This window comes from Mauremys mutica, chromosome 11 (genome assembly GCF_020497125.1).
Source record: "Mauremys mutica isolate MM-2020 ecotype Southern chromosome 11, ASM2049712v1, whole genome shotgun sequence".
NCBI lineage: Eukaryota > Metazoa > Chordata > Testudines > Geoemydidae > Mauremys > Mauremys mutica.
This window is the reverse complement of record NC_059082.1, coordinates 23,088,807-23,114,773: the sequence shown is the minus strand read 5'-3', so window position 1 is coordinate 23,114,773 and position 25,967 is coordinate 23,088,807. Positions and strand designations below refer to the sequence as shown.

The 25,967-nt window shown below is 44.0% G+C and overlaps 1 long non-coding RNA gene across 1 annotated transcript; it reads left to right on the top strand.

Moving 5' to 3' along the window:
* The first annotated feature begins 1,369 nt into the window (after window positions 1-1,369).
* LOC123343638 lies at window positions 1,370-13,682 on the top strand. The gene is made up of 3 exons (XR_006572299.1): window positions 1,370-1,518; window positions 2,108-2,269; window positions 13,531-13,682. It is a non-coding gene; the product is annotated as an uncharacterized LOC123343638 (long non-coding RNA).
* The last annotated feature ends 12,285 nt before the right edge of the window (window positions 13,683-25,967 follow it).

Sequence of the window (25,967 nt, the reverse complement as noted above, 5' to 3'; positions counted from 1 at the left end):
CTGGAGTGACATAGATGCATACAGGGGCCGTAGTAGGGGTGAAAATCTCACCCCATATAAATAGCCTCAATTTGCTGATATAGTTTGAGTTGAACTCCTTTTTCTGCTGGAGAGTGTCTGACATCTCAACATCTTGTGCTGCTCTCACAATTAGAGTTAGCAATTGCATGTAGTTATCCCTTTAAATCTAATCATCTTTATTTCAGGACACTTACTAGATTCAAATTTACTTCAACATGTGAAACAGCTCATCAAGCAACTAATCCTTTCTGCAAGACATGTAGGGGTGCAGTGCTGACACTCAACTCCAGTCCTGTCATCTTGATGGCAACAGATCAGGGACATCCCGTTCTGTCACCAGCATGAATGTGTGACTGCCAGCCGGAGGTCAAAATAGGCCTTGACATGCCTTTCATGTTACTGACTGCAGTGAAGCTAATATTAATGAAACAGCTTTGAGCCTTTATAATGTCAGGTTTATAATCAGGTTTTTATCCACTCCTGATTTTTCTGCCACGTACCTTTACTGGATTAATGCTGTTAGTTTTTGTTTTAACACACACTGAACATTGTCTATGAGAACTTATGTGATCAATCCAACATCTAGAATGCATACTTGAATGCAATAAAAAAGGAAAGTCTTCGCTAACATTCTGTAGACACAGCCAACAGCTTTGATTTATACCAGTGGTTCTCATGCTGGGGAATCCTCTTCCATGCCATGAAGACAAAACTCTCTCTAAAGTCAACAGGATTTTTATTGCTTCTGCACTCTGGGATTGGCCCCATAATTTGTAAACTGTAAAATATGTTTTAAAATTATGCTGTTTCTTACTGTTTCATATTAGTACCAACAATGCTTACAGTTCTTCCTATAGGAAACCTTATTTGTCCAAATTAGTGGCATCTTTGATGTTCTGGTTGCTGTGAATTTATTTTTTTACAGTGTAGTAATTATTCTCTTCTTTTTTGTCTTCCTTATAGACATAACAATGTGCAATGAGGCTGAGGGAGATCGTTACTCCCAGTATCCTCTCCCCACGAGCTCCACACCGAGAGGGTGTCTAAGTTAATTGCTTCTCCAAATGTGGACACTCCTTTGAGGGGATTTCTTGAGTAGTGACCAGAGCCTAGCTCCACAAAGGTATTTACCTGTCTTTCAATGGGAGTTAGACCTCTAAATACCTCTGAGCCCAGATAGGGAACTCCTGATGACAGTGTGGCTAATCATCATGGATCAAACAGCAAACTCCCCCAGCTGGGAAGGTGGCTGGTGTGAGCCATTCAGAGATACTCTCAATATTCAGAGAGTGGTATGTCCAATGTAGTTTGAGTTCACCCCCTCCACAAGACCAGTGTTTACTAGACCAGAGAGCTACTTCAGGTTACTGTTAACACTAGTATCCCCCAGCTGACAGAAGGCGGTGATGCTGTCAGCAAGTTTATGCAACAAATATTTTCTGGGTTTGAACCCAAATCACAGCATGAGAGTTGACCCTTTGGGAAGTCTGGATGCAGGTGAGAATCTCATTTTGTGGATTTTCTTGAAATCTTACTGGGCTTTATGCTTTAATTCCCTCCTCTACAAATTCATTTCCCAAATAGGGTCCAGTCCTCCAGGGAGGGTTTTGTATCTTGAGTAGATTTTAAGGCACACAGAAGTGGGTCCTAAAATACCCCCTGGACCCTGATAAATTTGGCAGAGGGGTGGGGAAGCTGGTGGATTTCATATTTCTAAAACAAATTCATCCTTCTGGGGGAGGAGGGAGATTCAGCATGTCACAGAATCCCAGATGAGCTTACAGCTTGAACATTGCGCACATGCAAATTAAATTTAAGCAAGGGGAGCTGGAAGGCATTTGCTTTGTTAAATTATTATAGCGCTCTAGGGGGGAATGACTGCTTTTATCACCATGAATAAAAGGAAATACTCTAAACAAAGCTTCGCAAAACCTTCCCAGTGAGCAGTAGTTACAGTAGATTGAAAAAGAGGAGAGCAAGGAGGAGGGGGAGAGCTGCTTACACAAGCCAGGGAGAGGAACATTGCTTCTCTGATCCTCCTTTCTTCACCCCACTACATTCCTTTGTATTTTTACTGCCTACAAAGGGGTCTATGGATATCATGGTTCCACCCCACAGCTGTGATGCATCCCAGCCACAAGGTGCCCTGAAGGGAAGCTCCCAGTGTGTTTTGTGTTTGACTGAGTTGGAACCACCAGCAGATCTCAGAGTCAGCTCAGAGATGCTCTCCCAGATGAAAAGGAATCAGGTAAGATTCCTGAAGCCCAGTAAGGAGGGTTATTTACATTCAGGAGAGAGAAAGGCTTATTGATACTTAATTGTAATTTCTTTAGGACTATGTGTTTGTGAGTGCCTAGCACCCGGTCTAGGAGTGAGGCTGCTAGGGACTACTGCAACACAAAGCAATAATATCTAGAACCCAGAGCAGGATGCTCCAGAGCAGGAGAGCTAAGCTAGTTAAAGTATTTTGCACGTGTAAATGTTCCTGGATTCCTTCTGCTGTTGAAGAAATTAAGCCATGTAAAAGGAATGTGGCCAGTGAGTGAAAAATGGGGGTATTTTTAATGATCTCTTGCTGACACAAGAACCTTGATCAAATTGACCTGGCAGCTCAGAGAGGGTTTTCTGCTTAAGCTTGTTCTCTTGTGCTGTTTTCCTTCAGCTGCACAGATCTAGGCCCTACCATACCCCCACTTTGGGATGGTCTCCCAGAGTTCACTTGTTCATGTTCTCATTTCTTTAGAGAGAACATGATTGTACCCCATCAGTCCCTGTGCCAGTAGTATCATACTGAGCTACTGGGCTTTCTGAATCAATTATTGGTAACAAATAAGAACCTATCCCTGAGAGAGGAAGGCTGGTCTAGTGGGAAAGGAAGGCTAGTCCAGTGGTTAGGGTGCTAGCCTGGGACTTGGGAGACCTAGGTTTTAGTCTCTGCTCTGCCACAGACTTCCTTTGTGACCTTGAGCAAATTATTTAGTCTCTTGGCACCTCAGTTCAGGTGGGGATAATAGCACTTCCCTATCTCCCAGGGCTGTTGTGAAGATAAATGCATTAATGATTAAAGATTGTGATGCACTCAGAAAGTACAGTAATGGGGGTTGTATAAATAGCTGAGAGAGAGACACACATCCGTACGCAGCCAAAACGCCCATTGTCATCATTTAGAGATAGTCACTGGCTGGGTCAGGACTGCAAAATCATACCCATACATCTGTAATATAGGCTGCAATTATATGTATACAGGAAAAATTATTTTATATAAGATGGCCCTCCGGTCAGAAAAAGACAATTTCACTGAGCTACATGCAGGGCTTACTTGTCAGTGTTGTTTTGGTGCTAATGCTCATTTGAGATGACCTTAGAAGAGTGATTCTGATTTATAGTTAGAGTAATTTCATCCCAGAAGAATCACTGCAATGCTTACATAGAAACAAAATAATGATACAAGTGATCCATGCTGACTATTAGCACACAGCAATGCTGTTTGATTGAGGCCTGATCCTGCAAAACCTTCACCACATGAGTAGTCCTTACTCATGAAAGTAGTCCCATTGACTTCAGCAGGACTGCTTGCATGGGTGAGGGTGATTTGGATGAGAAAGGGCTTGTAAGGTTGATCCCCTCTTCAGAATAAAGAGAGGAAAAATACTTTGCTAATCTGAAAACATAGGCAGAATTTAAGATGGAGCCCTGGTCTACACTACGAGTTTAGGTCGAATTTAGCAGCATTAGATCGATTAAACCCTGCACCCGTCCACACGACAAAGCCGTTATTTTTTACTTAAAGGGCTGTTAAAATCTATTTCTGTTCTCCTCCCCCGATGAGGGGATTAGCGCTGAAATTGACCTTGCCGAGTCAAATTTGGGGTAGTGTGGTTGCAATTTGACAGTATTGGCCTTCGGGAGCTATCCCAGAGTGCTCCATTGTGACCGCTCTGTACAGAGCTCTCAACTCAGATGCACTGGCCAGGAAGACAGGAAAAGGCCCGCAAACTTTTGAATCTCATTTCCAGTGTGGCCAGTATGACGATCTGCAGGTGAGTGCAGATCTCACCAGCAGAAATGACCGTGATGGAGTCCCAGAATCACAAAAGAGCACCAGCATGGACCGAACGGGAGGTACGGGATCTTATCACTGTATGGGGAGACGAATCTGAGCTATCAGAACTCCATTCAAAAATGCAAAATGCCCAAACAGGGACCCGCAGCAGTGCCACGTGAAACTTAAGTTGCTGAGGCAAGCCTACCAAAAAAACAGAGAGGCAAATGGCCGTTCCAGGTCAGAGCCCCAGACATGCCACCTCTATGATGAGCTGCATGCCATTCTAGGTGGTGCAGCCACCACTACTCCAACCCTGTGCTTTGACTCCATCAATGGAGTAGCATGCAACAGGGATGTGGGTTTTGGGGACGAGGAAGATGATAACTCATAGCAAGGAAGCAGAGAAAACGTTTTCCCCGACAACCAGGAACTGTTTATCACCCTGGACCTGGAGTCAGTACCCCCCGAACCCACCCAAGGCTGCCTCCCGGACCCGTCAGGTGGAGAAGGGACCTCTGGTGAGTGTATCTTTTAAACCATGTATAATATTTACAAAATAAGTGTGTTTAATTATTAATTTGCCCTGGCATTCATGGCCAGTACAGCTACTGGAAAAGTCTGCTAACGTGTCTGGGGATGGAGCGGAAATCCTCCAGGGACATCTCCATAAAGCTCTCCTGGATGTACTTCCAAAGTCTTTGCAAAAGGTTTCTGGGGAGGGCAGCCTTATTCCGTCCTCCATGGTAGGACACTTTACCACGCCAGGCCAGTAGCACGTAGTCGGGAATCATTGCATAACAAAGCATGGCAGCGTATGGTCCCAGTGTTTGCTGGCATTCAAACAACATCCGTTCTTTATGTGTTATCCTCAGGAGAGTGATATCATTCCTGGTCACCTGGTTGAAATAGGGTGATTTTATTAAGGGGACATTCAGAGGTGCCCATTCCTGTTGGGCTGTTTGCCTGTGGCTGAACAGAAATGTTCCCTGCTGTTAGCCATGCGGTGGGGGAAGAGGTGAAGCTATCATCCCAGAGAATTGCGGGGGCGGGGGGTAGTTGGGATTGTGCTGCACGTTAACCCAAAAACTGCTGCCTCTCCTCCTTTTAAATGGCCAACCCATTTTAAATGGCCAACCCAACGGCTGCTTGGTATGGGAAATGAGGGTGCTGCTGCTGTTTGAAACCATTCCCACATGTTATGAAGGTTAAAGAAGCCAAAAGACTGTGTCTTACCACGGCTGCCTGCAAGCCGAATTCTGAAAGATCTCTCACACCAAACTGGCATACCGTCAATAAGAGTCAAAATGCAATTGGTACCGAAAGCACATGTGCTATGTAATGTTAAAAGCAAGGTTTACCGTGAAAGAGTCTACCCATTGTTCTCTAAAGTGTGTCTTTTTAACTACTACTCTCCCTTTTTTTTCCTCTACCAGCTGCAAATGTTTCAATGCTCACACTATCTTCTCCTTCCCAGAGGCTAGCGAAGATTAGAAGGTGAAAAAACGCACTCAGGATGAAATGTTCTCTGAGTTCATGCAGTCCTCCCACACTGAAAGAGCCCAGCAGAATGTGTGGAGGCAGACAATGTCAGAGTCCAGGAAAGCACAATATGAACACGAGGACAGTTGGCAGGCTGAAAGTAATAAGTGGCGGGCTAAAGATGATAGGTGGCGTCAGCTTGGTGACAGAAGGCAAGAGGCAATGCTGAGGCTACTGGAGGAAAAAACTGATATGCTCCGGCGTATGGTTGAGGTTCAGGAAAGGCAGCTTGAGCACAGACCGCTGCTACAGCCCCAGTGTAACCAACCGCCCTACTCTCCAAGTTCCATAGCCTCCTCACCCAGACGCTCAAGAATGCGGTGGGGGGGGCCTCTGGGCACCCAACCACTCCACCCCAGAGGACTGCCCAAGCAATAGAAAGCTGGAATTCAATAAGTTTTAAAGTGTAGTGTGGCCTTGTCCTTCCCTCCTCCCCCACCCCTCCTGGGCTACCTTGGCAGTTATCCCCCTATTTGTGTGATGAAATAATAAAGAATGCATGAATGTGAAGCAACAATGACTTTATTGCCTCTGCAAGCGGAGATCAAAGGGGGGAGGGGAGGGGAGGGGAGGGCGGTTGGCTTACAGGGAAGTAGAGTGAACCAAGGGGAGGTGGGTTCATCAAGGATAAACAAACAGAACTTTCACACCATAGCCTGGCCAGTCATGAAACTGGTTTTTAAAGCTTCTCTGACGCGCACTGCGCCCTTCTGTACTCTGCTAACCGCCCTGGTGTCTGGCTGCGCGTAATCAGTGGCCAGGCGATTTGCCTCAACCGCCCATCCTGCCATAAATGTCTCCACCTTACTCTCACAGATATTGTGGAGCGCAGAGCAAGCAATAATAACAGTGGGAATATTGGTTTCGCTGAGGTCTATCCGAGTCAGTAAACTGCGCCAGCGAGCTTTTAAACATCCAAATGCACATTTTACCACCATTCTGCACTTGCTCAGCCTATAGTTGAACAGCTCCTGACTATTGTCCAGGCTGCCTGTGTATGGCTTCATGAGCCATGGCATTAAGGGGTAGGCTGGGCCCCAAGGATAACTATAGGCATTTCAACATCCCCAATGGTTATTTTCTGGTCTGGGAAGAAAGTCCCTTCCTGCAGCTTTTGAAACAGATCAGAGTTCCTGAAGATTCGAGCGTCATGTACCTTTCCTGGCCATCCCACATTGATGTTGGTGAAATGTCCCTTGTGATCCACCAGTGCTTGCAGCACCATTGAAAAGTACCCCTTGTGGTTTATGTACTCGCTGGCTTGGTGCTCCAGTGCCAAGATAGGAATATGGGTTCCATCTATCGCTCCACCACAGTTAGGGAATCCCATTGCAGCAAAGCCATCCACTATGGCCTGCACATTTCCCAGAGCCACTACCCTTGATATCAGCAGCTCTTTGATTTCATTGGCTACTTGGATCACAGCAGCCCCCACAGTAGATTTGCCCACTCCAAATTGATGCCCGACTGACCGGTAGCTGTCTTGCGTTGCAAGCTTCCACAGAGCTATCGCCACTCGCTTGTGAACTGTGAGGGCTGCTCTCATTTTGGTATTCTGGCACTTCAAGGCAGGGGAAAGCAAGTCACAAAGTTCCATGAAAGTGCCCTTACGCATGCGAAAGTTTCACAGCCACTGGGAATCGTCCCAGACATGCAACACTATGCAGTCCCACCAGTCTGTGCTTGTTTCCCGGGCCCAGAATCAGCGTTCCACAGCATAAACCTGCCCCATTAACACCATGATGTGCACATTGTCAGGGCCCATACTTTGAGAGAAGTCTATGTCCATGTCCTCATCACTCTTGTCACCGCGCTGCCGTCGCCTCCTTGCCTGGTTTTGCTTTTGCAGGTTCTGATTCTGCATATACTGTAGGATAATGTGCGTGGTGTTTACAGTGCTCATAATTGCGGCAGTGATCTGAGTAGGATCCATGCTTGCCATGCTGTGGCGTCTGCACTGAAAAGAGATGTCTGCTGTTGCTCTGACGGAGGGAAGGGCGACTGATGACATGGCTTACAGGGTTGTCACACAGAATGGCCCCCTCAAGGATTTAACTCAAACCCCTGGGTTTAGCAGGCCAATGCTCAAACCACTGAGCTATCCCTCCCCCACTATTCATGGATGGAGCTGGGGGGGAGCAAATGAATAAAAATGAATACAAAACAAATCTGGTCTCATTGTTTTGATCCACTCCATCTCTCTTATACATCTTAGGCTGGCAGCAGACGGTGCAGTACGACTGCTAGCCATTGTCGTCTCCTGGCTGCTTGACAGAAGACGGTGCAGTACGACTGCTGGTCATCATCGTCTCCCATTTATGTTCAGGTGCCCCCGACCGACCTCACCGAGGCTGGCCAGGAGCATACATGTCTGCCCAGGCACCCCTGACCGACCTCACCGAGGTTGGCTAAAAGAGCACCCAAGAGATGACGATGATGGCTACCAGTGCACCGTCTGTTGCCAAAAGGTAATGAGCTGCTGCTGTGTAGCAATGCAGTACCACATCTGGCAGCACCCAGGAGACGTACGGTGACGGTGAGCTGAGTGGGCTCCATGCTTGTCGTGGTATGTCATCTGCACGGCTAACCCAAGAAAAAAGGCGAGAAATGATTTATTGCTGTTGCTTTCACGGGGGGGAAAGCTGACAACATTTACCCAGAACTACCTGCAACAATGCGACGCTCAGGGGGGCGGGGACTTGGGCGGCGCGACGCTCTGGGGGGCGGGGCGGCGTGACGCTCGGGGGGGGCGGCGCTCTTTGTTTTCGCTTGGGGCGGCAAAAATGTTAGAGCCGGCCCTGCCCACAGTGCAATGCTACAAAAGTCGACACTAGGCTCGGTACTGTGGACATACTCCGCCAACTTAATAGTCTTAATGGGGACACACACAATCGAGTGTATAAATCAACTTCTATAAATTCGACCTAATTTCATAGTGTAGACATACCCAGAGAGATCTGTAATTGACCAAATTGTAACTTACCCAGCAGGACACCAACCCTAACACATACAATATTGAGGGAAAATGCCACAGTGAATTGCAATGATCAAAAACAGTCAACATTTCTGTGTTTGGTCTCATTCAAAGAGGGCACCTCCAGTGCTGCAGGGACGTATAATGACCATAGCAGGGCACTGGCTTGCTACTGCCTCCAGGAGGGATGCAAACTCAATAAATTTTCTTGAAAGTCTCTCTTCAAGTACTCCCCAGTTCTGACTTCACTTAGCTCGCAAGATTAAGGTGGTAAGAACTCTGAAATGGAATTCTGTAGAGTAGTTTTTCGGTCCACCTGGAAAAACTACAATTTAATAGAAGCTTTTACATCTCTAATGTCTTTTCCTGTGTTTGATTTTTGGTATCATACTCGGGAACATGGCGGTAAGAATTTTTCCAAACATTCAACAAGCACAGTGATTTAATCAGAAATAATTAACTTAACTCCCTGTGGTCAGAACCACCAAACCCCTAGCCCAGAATGAGCCTGTTCTCAGAGTGAATTTATTGTGAATATCCCCAGTGATGCAGGGATGAGATTAGTGATTTACTCAGGTTACCTGATGCTCCCCGACAATACATGAAGGTTCAATCTTGGCATGGTGTTTAATCAAGTCAGTGACATACATCAAAGGATACTGCTTTAATCACATCGTTAGACCACAGACATTGTTTGTAACTCATTATAATGTGTTTAACACAGTTATGCACAGTCACTATCAGACATTTCTCTCCTCAAGTGGAATGTCAATATCTTAACATCTTAATGAGTTATAGTCAATATCCATTGCAATAAAGCTCGTGTTTCCCTATGCTATGATTTTGTCCACCCTTAGGGTTTTGATTTAAAATGGCAGCCTTTCCTATGTGACTGATTGAAGAGTTATAGAAATTCCATATCTGAATAAATGCACGCTGCTCCAGCAGCTGAGGGAAAACCTTACACATTCTCCTGGACCGAAGCTCTCACAGTCAAATTAAGACCTACCAATCTAAACTACTCGTCTTCTAAAGAAGATAGGCCAGATTTGTTGCTTGTAGCTTGATCGGATTGTGAAGGAGAGCAGTTGGAATAAGGCACCGGTTATGTCCAAATGATAAACACTTGGATTCTGTTTAGATTACAGCTTTTGGCTGTGTTGTAACTTGAGGTAATTGATTAACAATTACCTCAAGTTAATGAACATGCCTGTAAATGCTAGTGAAGTGCTGCTATGGGCGGAGAAGCAAGGAGAGGTAGGAGAAAGGCTATAGCCCCACTTTCCTTCACCTCATCCAGGAGAGCTGGCCAGCCAGAGGGGATGTGGAGGCTGCACCCTTTCTTAAGGTCCCTGAATCTTTGGGAGGTATTGTGGCCCCCAGGTCTCCTGAAGTGATGTGCCTCTGCACATCTCCAATGTGGGACATGGCTCTATGCCACAATCCAGGCCTCTGCTTTGAGGCAGCCAGGAGAATAAGCTGCCTGGTTCCTTGAAATGTACCACCCAGAGTTCATAAGAGAAGTCAGTTCATAGGTGCTGGCACTAGGAGTGCCTCACCCCTGGGCTTGAAATGGTTTCCATCATATACAGGGGTTACAGTTTAGTTCAATGGCTCTCAGCCCACTTCCCCCCACCCCCAACTATCCAAATTGTTCCAGCTCCCCCTGAGTCAGTTACACATTGCAAAGTGTGTTAGCACAAGCCCAGCCTCTGCTCTTAATACTATGTGCAAAGAGCAATTTGTTAGAAATATAAACTGACCACCTGACTCTGGCTGCCAGCTGGAGCCAGAGGCTGGATGCATGGAGTGGGCGCTAGGAAAAAAGGTGGAAAGGCAGAAACCAGGCAGGGGCTGGAGTGGGCTTCACAGAATCGGGAGCTTTGGAGTAGTCACTAGAAAGAGAAATAGAGAGGGGGGAAAGACACACATTGTTGGGGCAGGAACCCCCCGGAGTATAGAGGGGACATAGAATAAGGGGAGTGTAGCAAGGTGTGTAGCGGGATGGTCACCCGCTCCTAGCCTGAAAGGGTTAAAAGCTAGCCCTTGGAGAGGGCTGGGGCTGGGAGCCTTAGGCTGGGCTGATTGGGAGGCAGCCTTAGCTGTGGCCACACCCCAAACAGACTCAGCTGGCCCTATAAAGGCAGGGAAGCCAGGGGCAGACACACAGTCTCTCTCTCTCTCTCTCTCTCTCTCTCTCTCTCTCTCTCTCTCTCTCTCTCTCTCTCTCTCTCTCGCGTGCGTGCGTGATGGGCCTGGCTGCAGGGAGCTAGAGACAGGCTACCTGAGTAAAGCAGGGCTGGGGAAAGGCAGAGGAGCCAGGGAGCTCCAGCCTGGAAAGCCCCAGGCTGCGGCCTAGCATTGGGCTAATGGGTACTGGGGGTTACAGAGGGCAGTCCAGGGGTAGGCAAAGGCAGCAGGTCCAAACCCAACCTTCCCAGTGATGAGTAGGCTGATACTGCAGTCTGCCCCAGGGCCCAGGGGCTAGACAATGACTGGCAGTAGCTGTATAGTGAGGTGGGGATAGTGGGTGGGGGTTCCCTGGGGAGGGGAGGCCCTAAGACTGAGGGGTTACTGCCACGGAGTAGTGCCCCAGATAACAGGGCACAGGGTCTGGAGGGATGTGGGGGCCAGCGGTAAGGCGGATCACCAGCCTGCAGGGGGTGTTCCAGGATACTGGAAGAGCTAATTTGCTGAGATGACCAGCAGGAGGTGCCGCAGGGGTGAGTCCACTCCCTTACAGGGAGCATAGAGGAAGTGGCTATAAAGAACTAAGAGTGATGCATAGGATCCGAGTGCAGGGGACCTGGGAAGTTGTAGTGGGAACAGAAGAAGGTTGTGGGTTGTGTGTTTTTGTTTATTTTTTCCCTCTCCATTCTGATCCACCTTCTATTACCCCCATATTCCACCCAGGGTTAACTCCCCTCAGTGTGCACACCACCTATGGAATGGCTAACGCAAGTCAAGTAGTAACTCAAACCAGATTAGAAAAGGAGCGTTCCCAATCTTATTTCTACAGAAATGACCATCCTGCGGCATCTGGGATATTGCTCTGGCAATACCAAGAAGCCAAACTTGATTTATTTAATATTAAGATGAAGATAGTGCTATGGAAGGTGCCAGCTTGAAAGGCCAGGCGATAAAGGCCCTATCTCCACAGAACTGGAACACTATGGGCAGTGACAATGCAGTTTCCTGACACTACCTTGCCATTGTCTTTACTGTAGAATTAACTAGGGCTCTTTCCCTTGTTTTAGCCCAACCCCCCTGCCATCCACACACACAAACCTTTTCCCCAGATTTGAAGGTATTTTACACCCAAGGTAGTTTACCTGGCTAGGGATTGGAGCCTGAGCCTGGGCTTTGCTTTAACTCAGACTGGAACCCACCCATTTTGTGGGTGAGGCTACATCACATCCACACTACTATATTTAGAGTGCTAGCTTGAGCAGAGTTAGTGTGAATCTGTGTACATGGGCCGGGAATCACACCTCCAAGCTGCAGTATAGACATACACAGTGAGGGCACAGTAATGCTGATATGGCCTTGCAATGATGTTCTCACCTGAGCGAGGCTAACCTGGGAGCCAGATCACTCAGGCTAACTCTGCAATGAAGTCATCACTTCAGCCACATCCTTAAAGGGTCACATCTAGGCGTGAGAGCCCCCCGGCTCATTCATACCTTGATCTTTCTGCCCAGACTGCAAATAGGGTGCTAATTAGTATTAATTCCAACCACAGGGGAGGGAGGTTGCCTTCCCTAGCAAGCAATACCATTAGCCCACTTCACAGACCACCAAACAGGCAGCACATGGGAACAACTGACCTGAGCTATATATGACACCTGGTCTACACATAAAAGTTTTGCCGGCATAGCAATATTGGTTGGGGATGTGATTTTTTTCCTCCTCTTCCCCAATCCCTGACCAACATAGCTATGCCAGCAAAAGCCTAATGTAGACACAGCTTTACCATCAAAAAAGTCCTTTGGCCAATAGAGCTTACTCTGCTTAGAGAACTGATTTAAGCTGGTATAAACTGCCTCTTCGGGGGAGGGGAAGGGGGAAGAGTTGCCAGTATAGCTGTAGCAACAAACCCTTTCTAATGTAGAAAAGGCCTGAGCTTGAGGCAAAAATTTCCTAGTCTGATTACCTGAGCCATTCTGTCTCCCAACTTTATTCTTTTACAATCCTTAACCCCTCTGGCAGTGGTTAAAGTAGATTGGAACAGGAGTAGGTGCACTCCCCATAGTCAAGGGGGAGCTGTGGGGAAGGAAGCGCTGCTCCCCCAAGCTAGGGATGGAAAGGGAACTCCCCTGCCTCTACCCATAGCTCCCCTTATCTTAACCCTCACCCTCTGGGCCAAATCCAGGACCCACTGAAGTGGATGAGTTTAGTCATATGCTTCATTTGGACCAAGACCTGGCCCTCTAACTTCACATGCAAAAATCATTTAAAGGTTTGCTCCACCTATGCAGAAATGCATTCTGAAAATGTAGGAAAATTCAACAGCTTTCCTGTTTGAACAAAACACAGGAAACTAAGTTTAAAGTTCTTGACATTTTTCATATCTATAGGGACCATCTTTTTATTCTCTTTATGCACCTAACACAATGGGGTCTTGGCCCATGTTAGGACTCCTAGCGCTACAGAAATACAAAGAAATAATATTATGAATAAGGAAGACACTTGGAACTCTGTAGCCCTATTAAAAATTATATTTCCTTCTAAAAATATTTTTCATTCAGGAAACAATGGCAGAGACCTCCTTGTAGCTAATTTAATCACCGTACCATACATTTCTTTACTGTTTATAATAAACAAGGATTGTGTAGTCTAGTGGATTAATGAGGATTGGAGAAAGTTGCTCATATTCTTAGCAGTTACTGAAAATAGAAAATGAGCTCTGTGGTTCACACTGGAAAGTAATGAACATTTCCTGTTTTTGAAGCTTGAAAGCATTTAGAAATAGAGCTCCATGAAAACCAAACTTGGAAGCGCCAGTGCTACTGCAATATGTAGTTTTGCCAGCAGAGGGCAGACACAACATATCTTCAAGCAAAATAAGACAGTTCTGCCAGACCAAGTTTCATTGACAAACATAAAAGGTACACAAAGTGCAAAATTACGCTCATTATCGTGAAGACGAGCTGTCATTAACTTAGATCAGCCAATGAGAGAGGCCATTTATCTGTTTATGTACTTGTTTAAATGTTTTTTTTTAGGCTTTAAAGAAATTAGGAAAATTCTTGAAAGGATTGTGAGTTCTACAGTAACAAATAATCATTCACTATAAATATGCATTTTGGAAACCTAGCATTTTTCATGCAGTGAAGTTAGGAAATGGGTGTTTAAAGTGGAAAATATCTTGAGTTGTAGGGGTGAGACCATTTCTGTTCCCTCAAATCTTCAGTTGTTTATGGGATGCTGACCAATTCCAAACTTGAGACAATTAAAATCTTAGTATAATAAATTAGTCATTGTCAATTCTAAGCCCCATCAGTTTAACAGTAGATCTTCTATGCACAAGCAGCTGTCCTGGTCCTTAGACTGTATTGTGCGTACAAGCAGCTTCATTGTACAGTTTGATAGCCTCAGTAGTACACTGAATTAGTTCCCTTAATAAATAATTACGTGCAGTGAAGGCAGATTGTAGTTCCCCACTGAAAGTTTTGACCTGGAATCCCCACTTCAAATTTCTGTGGCTCATTAAATTTTCTCATGGCTCACAACACCCTCAATCACCTAAGAATCCTTCCCCAGAGAGTCAAGTATCAGGGGGGAGCCATGTTAATCTGTATCCACAAAAACAATAAGGAGTCCGGTAGCACCTTAAAGACTAACAGATTTATTTGGGCATAAGCTAAGTGAGGTTTTTACCCACAAAAGCGTATGCCCAAATAAATCTGTTAGTCTTTAAGGCCTAAAGTAAGAAAAGTCTCTGCTGGCTTTGTGAGATTTAAACTCTTGTCCTAAGAAGATTATGCACTTTGGAAAGGTGGTTTTGAATTACAGGCAGGACTGATTTCTCCAGTTACACAACTGCTCCAGATCACTGGAGTCCCAAAGTGAATAAACAAGATAAGAAATCTGCTCAGGACAGGAACTACGCTGGTGAAAGCCCACAGGATGAAGGATAAAAAGTTTCAGAATGTTCCATTATACAGTCAGGACAAGCAACCGTCTTTCCTCCTTGCATGCCTGTACTAGACCTCACTCTGCACTCCTTACATAGGCACAGGGAGATCTTATTTTGCATGTTCCTATTCAAAACAGAAGGTTCAGATAACACTGGAGGTGGGATCAGGGATGCCAGCTAGAAAAAAACCCAGCAAGGTTCAAGGATATTACAGGAGAGGGAGTTCACTTGTGGCCTGATCCAATGTCCATTGAAATCAATGAAAAGATTTCCATTGACCTCGATGGACTGTGAGGTCAGACCCTTGGTGCACAAGAAAAGAGAGGCCACAGGCATACAGACAGTTTAAAAACAGGCACAGGGCTCAGGTTTTACCCCAGGCTAAGTCTTTGTTGCCAGCTTTGGTGCATACAGTTAGTTTTCAAGGGAGAAGGGAATTGGGCTTTGGAATGTCCTTGGCTTCTTCAATGCCATCTTCATCTGACAGTAGGATCTTGTAAAACATTGAGGCAAGATTCAATTATTCCTCACTAGTTGTCACCTCAGCACTGACACAAACAACACTGTCATTATCTCTTAAAATTAGGTGTTTATACTCAAAATATTCCCCTAATCTGAAAAGTCTGTTTAAACCTAAATCCGTCAGATGTTTATGGCAGGGAGCCAGGGATGTTTATGGCTGGGAGCCAGGGAACGTGTACTAAAAACAGATTAAAACCCCCAGAAGAGTTATACAACTCAGCTCTTAAAAGCATTTGAGCTCAGAGGTGTGTCTGTGCCTGGAGATTGCTCTTTTTATTTATCATTCATGTCTTTCTCTTATGCCTCATCATGCAAACTGTAAATTACAAGAAGATATGTGTAACCAAAGGAAGACACAAACACATGTTAATAGTGTCATCGACATGGAAACTAGGAAAAGGAGGATGACAATATGTGTAATGCTTAGGGAGGAATCCATAATTTCCATCCAGTAATCAACATCAGCAGTCCAAGGAAAGGTGTTTCCAATTTTGCCCTTGCAGTGTTCTTCATACACTTAAACATCTGTCTCCCTTTTTTCACCATCAAAATTCATTTTGGAGTCTAGGTCTGGTCAGAAGTTGTGGTAGCTAGCCTGCACCTTTTGCTGTGTTCTCGTCATATCTTGCAAAATAAGCAGCGTCTTTGTTTTGGGTAGGCACCTCCAAAGGATACCTATGTGTTACAGGAAGTGGCGTTGTATCTCTTCTAGACTGTAAGCTTATTGGGACAGAGACTGTCCTGTATGTGCCCAGCACAACAGAGCCCTGATTTGGTAGTGGTCTCTAAGGCCTACTGTAATATGACTGTAATAATAATGTTATACTAAAGTTGGTAATGGCTGCCACCAAGCGGGTAATAGATCTAAAGACAATCACATACTTCCATTGGCTTTAGCAAGGTATCAGTCACTCTTTTCTGGTCGAAGAGAGGGAGGAAATTAAGCCTTTTCATTTAGTAAAAACAGCTGTGGACAGTGGTAGCTACTACCCTTGGCAACAGGCTACATGGCAGGCCAGAGCTAACCCAGGTAAATTAACAAAGGTTTCCCTGGTTGCAAACTGCAGGAGCTTGGATACAGCTGTAAGCAGTGTGAGTTGGATGCAGAAAGCTAGAAGAAGGAGCTGTGAGTATAACCCTGAGAGGAAGCAGAGACAGAGTTTCTTGGGCACAGAACACATTGGAGAGGCATACTTGGGAATTTATGACCAAGAAAACAACTGGCTGTTTCCATGAACACAATAGAAAAAATGAACTCTGTGTATATATATATTTTTTAAAATAATCAAGATTACACAATGAATATACCTAACTTGTATCATCATTTTCTCAGCCTAGTGGGAAAAACCTTGAGGCCCTACATTTTGGCAAACTATTTGGGCCAAAGAGGCAACAACAACAATAGTGAATATTTTCATCAGCAAGATCTAGAATGCATAGGAAATCTGCTGTTCTAATGAGCAAAAATAGATCTTGAACAACTCATTCTGAACATTTTAGTTTCAAAAGTTTATTGAATTCCCTTAGATCTACAATGGACCTTTATTAACCCTCCAGATTTTTCTTTTAATCAGAAAGTTAAATAAAAAATTAATCTACAATAATTTAATTACCGGTAGTTAAAATGCAGCCAGCCCCTGCTCCCAACACATACATAATTTTTAGGCACAGTTTTCCAAAGCAGAGGAAACTTATTCCTTTGAGTAAGAAGCATAACTGATACTTGCATTTAATTCTACTCTAAGGCTTTTAGCAGTTTTGGAGGACAGACATCAGGCCATTTGGACTTGGGATGGTTGTGGTATTCCACTCCACTAGGAGTTACCAGTGGATCTCAATGCTAAGCATTATGAGCCCTCTGAAAGTGGGGATGGTCCTAGCACTGAAGATAAAAGATATATTCCGTTAATTTTTGTGGCACCTTAGGCAGCCAAATTTGGAGGAGGAGGAGGACTAGAGAAGGGAGGTGAGCCAAGCAGAGAGTTAGAAACAACAAGCTGGAAGAGAGGCAAAAAAGAGTAGGCATCTGGACATGACAGCTGAGTGTGAGCTGTGGTAGGAAGCCCATCTTAGAACTATGATTAGTTTTAAATATAGCTGAGGAAAATTAGGAATATCCACCTAGTGGAAATTCTGACATTTCAACATTTGTTTTTGTTCCCAATCAGGGGGAAAAGTTGAAATTTCAATGTTGTTTTGTATAATGGAAATTCTGAAAAAAATCAGTTAAGAAATGTTGGAAGGCTTTATCTGGACATTTTATGAAACATTTTGGCATTGCCAAAACTATTGCCTCATGGGACTTGTAGTTCTGGGGGCCTGATACTGCCATTCTCACTTATGAGACAAGCTCTCTGGCCAGACCACAGCTCCCATGATGCAGCCAATCATGTGACATCCATGATGCAATGCAGATTTACCTCTGGCCAAGCTCTGCATAATGGATTATGGGAAATGTAGTTCAGACTCTTATTGTCATCTATGGGCTGAGCTCATTGGAGGACTACAACTTCCATAAGGCAGTTCACTTGTATGGAAATCCAGTTTAATGTTTTACTGAACTGATTCAAAACTAAAGTTTGTGGTTCAGTTCACTAAAATGACATATTCTGATTTAGGTCAAATGGACTTGAAATATTTCATTTTGATTTTTGCCTTTGGAAAATTGAAGACTTCTGACAAAACTGAGATTTTTTTTCCCTCGTGATTTTTGAGGAAACTGATTTTTCTGATGGAAAAACATTCCAATGGAAAATTCCCAACCAGCTCCAGTTCTAAAGATGAGGACACCAAATTAGTTCAAGATTTCTGCACTGAAGACATAAAGAACTGTACAGTGACAATGGAGAAAAGAAATGGATGCCAGCAATAAATGAAAAGGATGGGCTCATAAGAGTTGAAGTAAAAGGATCCGAAAGAATTCCCCGCATGCTGGAAGGAGCAAGCCAGATGTGATTGTGATTATGATTTATTACAACAATCTGTAACCCACTAATCCCCCTTTTGTCCTGTGACTGCAGAGGTATTAATGGGCCACTTCATCTTGAACGGTCACTTAGAATAAGTCTTAACTTATGCTAAACAATCTGTTCCACCTTGTGTTTAATTGTGAGGCTAGGAGTACCTTCCCGAGACCTGAAGAAGAGCTCTATGTAGTGTGAAAGCTTGTCTCCAACAAACAGAAGTTGGTCCAATAAAAGATATTACCTTACCCACCTTGTCTCTCTAACATACTGGGACCAACATGGCTACAACAACGCTGAAAACAAAAAAGACTGTTTAGAATGTTTATGCTCCACATATTCAGCATATACATTCAGACAATCTAAGTTTGAAAGGATGGGAAAATCCTTACTTTTTAAAAAACAAAACTACTGTTCGTGCCAAAACACACACACACACAGCCATCGCAAGGTAACAGGAAAAGGGCTGTTTCTGAAGCAATAAGCTTCCTTCATTTCCAATTCTTTTATAGCCTTGCTATTAATTTTTCAACTTTCCTGGCATTTCACAACCAACAAAACTGTGCTTTTTTTTTTAAAGCAAATTACTCCATACTCTCATTTCAAATTAAACTTGCCTCCTTTAAAAGATGCTGGAACCAGTCTCAGAGCCAGTGAAAGTCCAGTGAAGTCAACAGGAATGTTGCTGGAATGAGGACTGCAAGTTGATAGGAGACATTAGGATTGTGTTTATTTTGGGGAAATCAAGATTATAATTTAGTAGAACCCTCTAATCCCAATGTACTATATACACATGTTGAATGTTTTTCAGAATAGTACATTGAGCAATATCCATTCTGCTCTCTTCTAAGCCACTATGCCGGCTGGCATTAATACAAGCAACCCTCCTACAACTGAATGAGATTTTTTTATATTTTCACACACTTTCCTGATTTGTATCTAAGGACAATAACTCCAGACTGCCTACTGCCCTTTCTGATTATCAAAAATTATTGAAAAGGTATTACTTCAAATTACATTATGACAGAGGGGAAAACAAATTACTATGAAGATATTAAACTCTTTACTGCAACATGTTATGAATCATCATTTCCTGCCCTTTCCCTCCCTGCCTATATTTCTATACACAATGTTCCTGGATTTATTTATTTGACACATTATTTTCTTGTCTTCCTTACAGGACAAGTCATGCTTAAACTACTTCAGCGTAAACAGCAAGAGTCATATCTAACTTCTTTGACATGGTTAAATCCAATGTCTGATTCATATTATGAGTTTTGCTGGTTTTTTATCATGAAGACAGTTAACAGTTTTGTTAATAGTTTTAACAAACCTGGTGAGGGTTTAAAAAATGAAAAGTCATTGTTAATTATGGAAATTTGGACAATTCTTTTTTGTTGTTCATCTACATCAGTTTTGTCTGTGTCTTTAGACTGTAAGCTTTTGGGGGCAGAGACCATCTTCTATTCAGTGCCTAACATTGGGGTCCCAATACTACTTAGAGCTTGAAATGCAAATAATAATGAAAGAGTTTAGTAGGTAAATACATTTCTTCATATGTACAAAGGAAAATGCCAGTGTCCCAAATCTGGCAAATATCTTCTCCTTGGTTTCCATTCAACACCATATCTTAGCACTCACTCTGGCAATGTATAGGGGGGTTGACTCTGGCTACATCTCCCCAGCTGGGAATATTGGCAGTCCAGAGGGCATAGAACCAGCCTAATTGGATTCTACGCTACCCCTATAGTGGCTGGAACGGGGTTGTAGCCAGACTGCATTGTGCTTCTGCGATGTATGGTTGACAGAGCGTTCCTAGGTGTGATACACAATCCATTTTTGTTGTTTGTTTTTTATTTTGACATTCTCTGTCTAAATAGATCTTGTTTTACCACAGCCTGAGTAGTTTTGTAATCTTGTTTGGGAATTTCACACAGACCGTACTGGAGAGGTGAAACCACCTTCTGCCCCTAAGAAGAGGCAGTGCAGGAAGAGTGTCTGGAGCCCACCCCACTTGGGATTTTCAATCACAAAAGCACAGCACTAAGGGCCGGGGGGGCGTGTCTTCTCCCATATGGTGTATCTCTGTAGGGGCCATGCTCCTAATGATGGACAGGAAATGCCTAACACCCATGGAGAAGAGCAGAGTCTGAGGGGCCAGAGGTGGTATCACCATCTATAAATGACTGTCGCTTTTACTTTCCTGCCCATTGTTGGCAAGTTCCCCCCATATTTCCCATGTGTGTTCTTCTTTTTCCCTTGTGATCGCTGTTCAGTTTCTAGACCTTCCTCTCTTAATTAAACAATAGGAAAAAGTCCTCCCTGTGTCAGGCCAGAACATATTTCGTTAGATATCAGTTGTTTCACAGGGAAATCTTAGACTAGAATTTTTTCGTAGGCAAATCCTGTAACTTGTTCCCTGCATTCTGTGCAAGCTCAGATGTTTAACTACACAAATTTTAGATTGCTCATTTCTCAGGAAACTCATCTGAAATTGGGACTGGTTGAGTTAAAAGTTGTGGTGACCTTGGTATCTGGTTAGGGCTGGGGGAAGAGCTCTAACTTCACTTCAAACTTCATTTGCTAATTTAATTTCAAATTTTGGATAAAAATTGCCTGAATAATGGGGTGGGGTCAATTAGACAAGGCAACTCTAGTTTGCACAGCTGCACAGGCTTAATCCAAGCTAATACCATGTCAGTGTTATTGAGCTGCTGTTATATAACCACTTGGTATTGTTGCCACATATAGTCTGTAAATCCTAATCATATTCGTAGACATAGGAGGCCTCAACCAGGAGCAGGGCTCCACTGTACAAATACCTGGTAAGAGACAGGCCCTGCCCCCCCCCAGAGTTTACCATCTAAAAAGACAAGACAGATAAGAAAGTAAAATGTTTGAAGAGATGTGAGAGACCTGTCATATGCACTTGTGGAGCTCACCTTGGCTTGAATCTGGAGTAAGCTGTTCCACTAGAGCTTTCCTTATCTACACTAGATGTTTGCCCAGGTGCAACTATGTTAGTGACTGGCCACTGATGGCTGTAGTTAGGGAAATCCCCAGCAGAGCCATCCCTAGGGTACGTCAAATCGGGGTGACCGCTCTGGGCCCTGTGCTTTGGGTGACCCCATGGGCCACCGGTGCAATTGACCGGCGCCAGACGCAGTCAGTCCCGGAAGTGAAGGGTTGGACCCAGAAGTGATGGATTCATCACTCCCGCCCCAGGCCCTGCACCCCCCTAGGGACAGCCCTGGTCCCCAGTATAGATAAGGCCCCACTGACAGCTTTATAAATGCAGCATGGGGAAGGGGAAGGCAGTTCAAGGAGTTGGTAATGCTATATGAATTGAAATTCTGTTACCCCTCCTGCTGGTGCAACATAGAAGGCACAACCAAGGAAGAAGTAGTAGGAAGGTAACTTAAGCCACCTCTGCATCTTCAAGATTCTGGGCTGCTCAGGGGAGGGGAAGAGGTCAAAATGGCTTGTGGCATAAATGAGAGCAGTCCCAGGATGCTGTAATTGATGGCGGCTACCTGAGACAATTTGGAACAGCCCAGAATTTCTAGGAGTGCACTACCAGACTTTTTCCTTCTGCCTCAGCACTCTTGATCCTAGGGCTCGTGAAAAGGCCGGCATAGAACGGTTTCTGGGAGACTCTGTGCTGTGCCTTTAGCAGAGGAATTCTCTTTAGACCCTGTACAGCACAGTTTTGGCCTCTGTATCCCACTGGAGCAGCAAACAGGGGCTAGGGCCAGGAACATAATCTGTTTTCTGAAAGATTTTGCATATACACTGCCAGTCTAAATTCAACCCAAATCAGCAGTGTCAAAAATTTCTCACATTTTGGTTGGCCATGTGTTCTTGGCACAATCTCTAGTGGACCACAAACAGTCACCACTTCATCTGGTACCTTTGCTGGTAGCATGAGCAGAGATGAGGAATTAGATGGACATAGAGGTGGTCCCTCCAGCTCATTGGCAGGTTAGTGTGAGAGAACTTACATTGCTGCTACCTGGCTCCCAATCCTGCAGTTTCCTGAGCACTGTATTCATTTGAGTTTGTTTTTTTCAAATATAAAATCCTTTTAAAGCCTCTTTCAAGGGTCAGGCGAAAACGGTCTGACAGCACTGTATTTGTACAGGGACATGACTGGGTTAAATAAAGCACAGGGGTTACTTTAAACCCACCATGTGTTGTTTATTGCCACCATTTTATTGCAGACAGTTGATAACAGTTCATTATTGGCTCTAGATACTGGAAAAAGCCGTTTCAGTGACAGCAAACATACAGCAGGAAAACACTCCCTCTTTCTTAAAATGAGATCAAGGAAACAAGTGAGGTAGGCTGCTTTATCATGATTGTTTGTTTGGGACCATGTCCCTGTTCCTGCGACCTGACCCATGTGGGCAAATGCCACACAGATCAGATTCCAGGATCTGAGCATTTATTTTATGTTCCAATTGAGATGGGAAACAAATACTTTCAGCGTCGTCTTTTTAAAAAAATTAATTAAAAAAAATTTATAAACAAAGGGATGGATCTTCCTCTTACTGACATCAGTTTACACTGGTATAAGTCCATAGACCCCAGTGTAATTACGCTTGATTTGTACTGATATAAGCAAAAGGAGAATCAGGCCGTAAGTATCCGAGGAAGATAAATAGCTTTTGTTTTTCTTCAGGGAAAAATACTCAGTTAAACAACTTAAAGGAGAAAAAATTCAACCAAAAGGAAATTTCAAAAGGAGCCAAATGTGAGAGAAGCAGAGACTCCAATACACCATTCTAATTGCTTTGCTTGTTTAAAAAATATGTACCATAATTAAATAAAGATTTCTTTTGGTTAAGTGACTTGGTGAACATGTATAGGGATTTTTTTCCCTTTCAAACTTTTATTAATGACGACATCTGCAATTAAATGGTGCTGTTTTTAACTTGGATGTACTTTCAGTAATAAATTAGAGGCAGGCTCTCAGTACTTTAATACCTATTTTTGCTATAGTTGCTATTGTCCTTTCATCCTCCAGGGGATGAAACTTCTGAAAAGTTTGCCACATTAATAGGTTTGGTTGAGATGTCATAAGGTTTACCAGCGTGGTAATGTAACTGGAGGTACATAGTCACCAGTGGAATTTTGCATGCATGAGGAATGTGGAACTGGTCCCCAAATTTGTGTAAAACTATGATATACTAGACTCTGCTAATCCACTGTTACAATGGGTGAAGTGAGCCAGAGTATATCCCCCAGAGCAGATGGTGGTGTCATACGAGTCCTGAAAGTAGTTCATTAGTGGAATTTCAGGGTATGGTATCTATAAAAATAACTCTGGGTCCAGTGAAATTTGTATCTGGGTAATCTCCACATTTTACTGTTGAAACATCAGTCCAAATGGCTGGGGGTTGTGCAATCCCTCACAGGGAAGCGCCCCTTCCCCTAACCGCCTCCAGAACCGTTGGCTCTGGAACTAGACATGGGATGACTATGAGCTGAGGTCACATTCATTTGCAGTGCTATTTTAATCTAATTCTCATGTGATAACAAACAAACATTTGTACATATAGGCCATGTGGTGAGGCCCATTATTGTGTCGTTCCATTCCAGGCAGAGGGACAGTACTTATTCTATGCTATTTTGTGTGGGCAATAACCTGAGAGATCTTGTGTTAAAAGTTCTCCAGAAGAAGCCCTGCAGTTTTCAAAGTTACCCTGTCTGTCAACCAATTTTGACACCTTACCTGTTAAAGAATTCTGGGCTATGACTTCGACAATATTTGCCTAATCAGGATCCAGGGTGGTTTAAAATTATTGAAATATATTAAAAAATGTAATGAAATGATTAGTGAAAGCCTCACACAGTTCATACAGGGGTGAAAACATGTTTAAAATGCTCAAAAAACTTATATTTTAGCTTTGAATTATCCATTAAATTGTTTATAAAACCCAGAAGCCTGATCTGTCTAGTGTATATTACACACCAACATTTTCCTCATTGATCATGCAAACAAATAATGTGCAATAATCAGCCATATCTCTATTTTGGTAAAATTAGTGGGGGGAAATATTACCCCTAATTTATCTATCACCAGCAATGATTAGTATAGCTATTAATGTGTTCCATTTTAACTCCAGGCAAAGTATTTGGATGATAAATGAATAATATTTTAAATTAATTTCTTCCTAAATATTTATAGTCAAATGTGGTTTCATAGCAAATAGCATATTTTCCTTAGTGCCAGCAGTGTGGAAAAATAGCACATAAAATCTTCACATCTTACCAGGGCCGGCTCCAGGGACCAGCCAAGCAAGCACGTGCTTGGGGCAGCAGATTCTAAGGGGCGGTGTTCCGTCCAATCCTAGAGCGGCATGGCCGCCCTTTTTTTTTCTTTTCTTTTTTTTTTTTGTTCGCCGCTTTGGCTGCCCTGTAGGGGGCGGCGGTGCGGAAGAGGGGAGCGCCCTGCTGGGAGCCAGCAAGCCTGGCAGCCCGTGTCCTTCCCTCCCCGCCGACCGGAGCGGTGCGGAGCCCTCCCGGCAGGCGGCACGGCGGGAGGGGCTGAGTGGTGAGCACCATGGCTGAAGGAAGCCCTGGCCGCCCCCCTTCTCTCTCCCCCCCCACTTCCTCCCCCTCCCCCCTGCTAGCCGGGGCACGCACTCCACTGCCCGGGGCACATCTGCAGCGCAGGGAGTCCTGCTAGCTGAAAGTTTGCACCCTGGCTCCAGTCGCCCCGCAGGTTTGTTTGTTTTTTGGTTTTGTTTTTTTGCTTGGGGAGGCAAAAAAGCCAGAGCCGGCCCTACATCTTAAGGGATGTTTTGAGGTTTATTTCAAACAAAAAGATGACAGGGTAGGAACACAAAAAAGGGTGCTCGTATCTAGCACCACCACACTTTCCTAGCAACAATTAATATCTATGGGATATTGAAAGCACAGCAATGAACATTGTCAACCAACTGGATTTTCAGGAAGTGACTGCACTGTTGTCTCTTAGACTACATGTTTTTTGTTTTATAGATTCTACGTTAAATTGTTTTTTTTATCAAAAACTTAATAGTAAATGGCACTAGATAGGTTTCAAAGGCTTCAGCTAAACTGCACAACTAAAACGAGGCTGTGACAGTTGTGCAATATCTCTGGTATTCACCTAATAAACTCAGACCTATTGACTCCTTTGGTATATGGTATGCAAGTTAACTTGTAAACCAAGCACGTGGCTACTTTAAATATTGCCTTGTATTTAAGTATGTACTACTTTCCTGCCCTATTCTCTTGTAAATCTGCCTTCATAAGAGTCATGGTATGAACTTAGCTTGGGCAGGATTGTAGCTCTACCAAGGCTATCATTTTTCTCCAGAAGCGAATTATCCTTTTTTGTCTATAGATTATGTAGAAAGTTATGGCTATAATTCCCACTATGCTCAGCAGTGTAGCTACAATAATTGAGAAGCACACTGAGCACAGCACTGACTCAATTTCATTTTTGGTAAAACTCCATAATTTCAATTGAGTGTCACAGGGTGAACTGGCCCTTTGAAAGGGTCCTGAGTTCAAATTCACCTGAGACTAACTTTACCTCAGAGCAAGGGAGGGGGGAGTCACGTGATGGGATCATATGACTAAGAACAAGGCCTTCTGGGGAATATAAGTGTAGCCTGAGGTCACACTGAGAATGTTCTGGCACCTGTATGGAAGAGAGAAAAACAGCAGGGAGGAGGGGGAAGTTTCAAGTTCTTCCAGGCAGAAGGCCTGGCATACAAACTCGCAGAAGGTTGT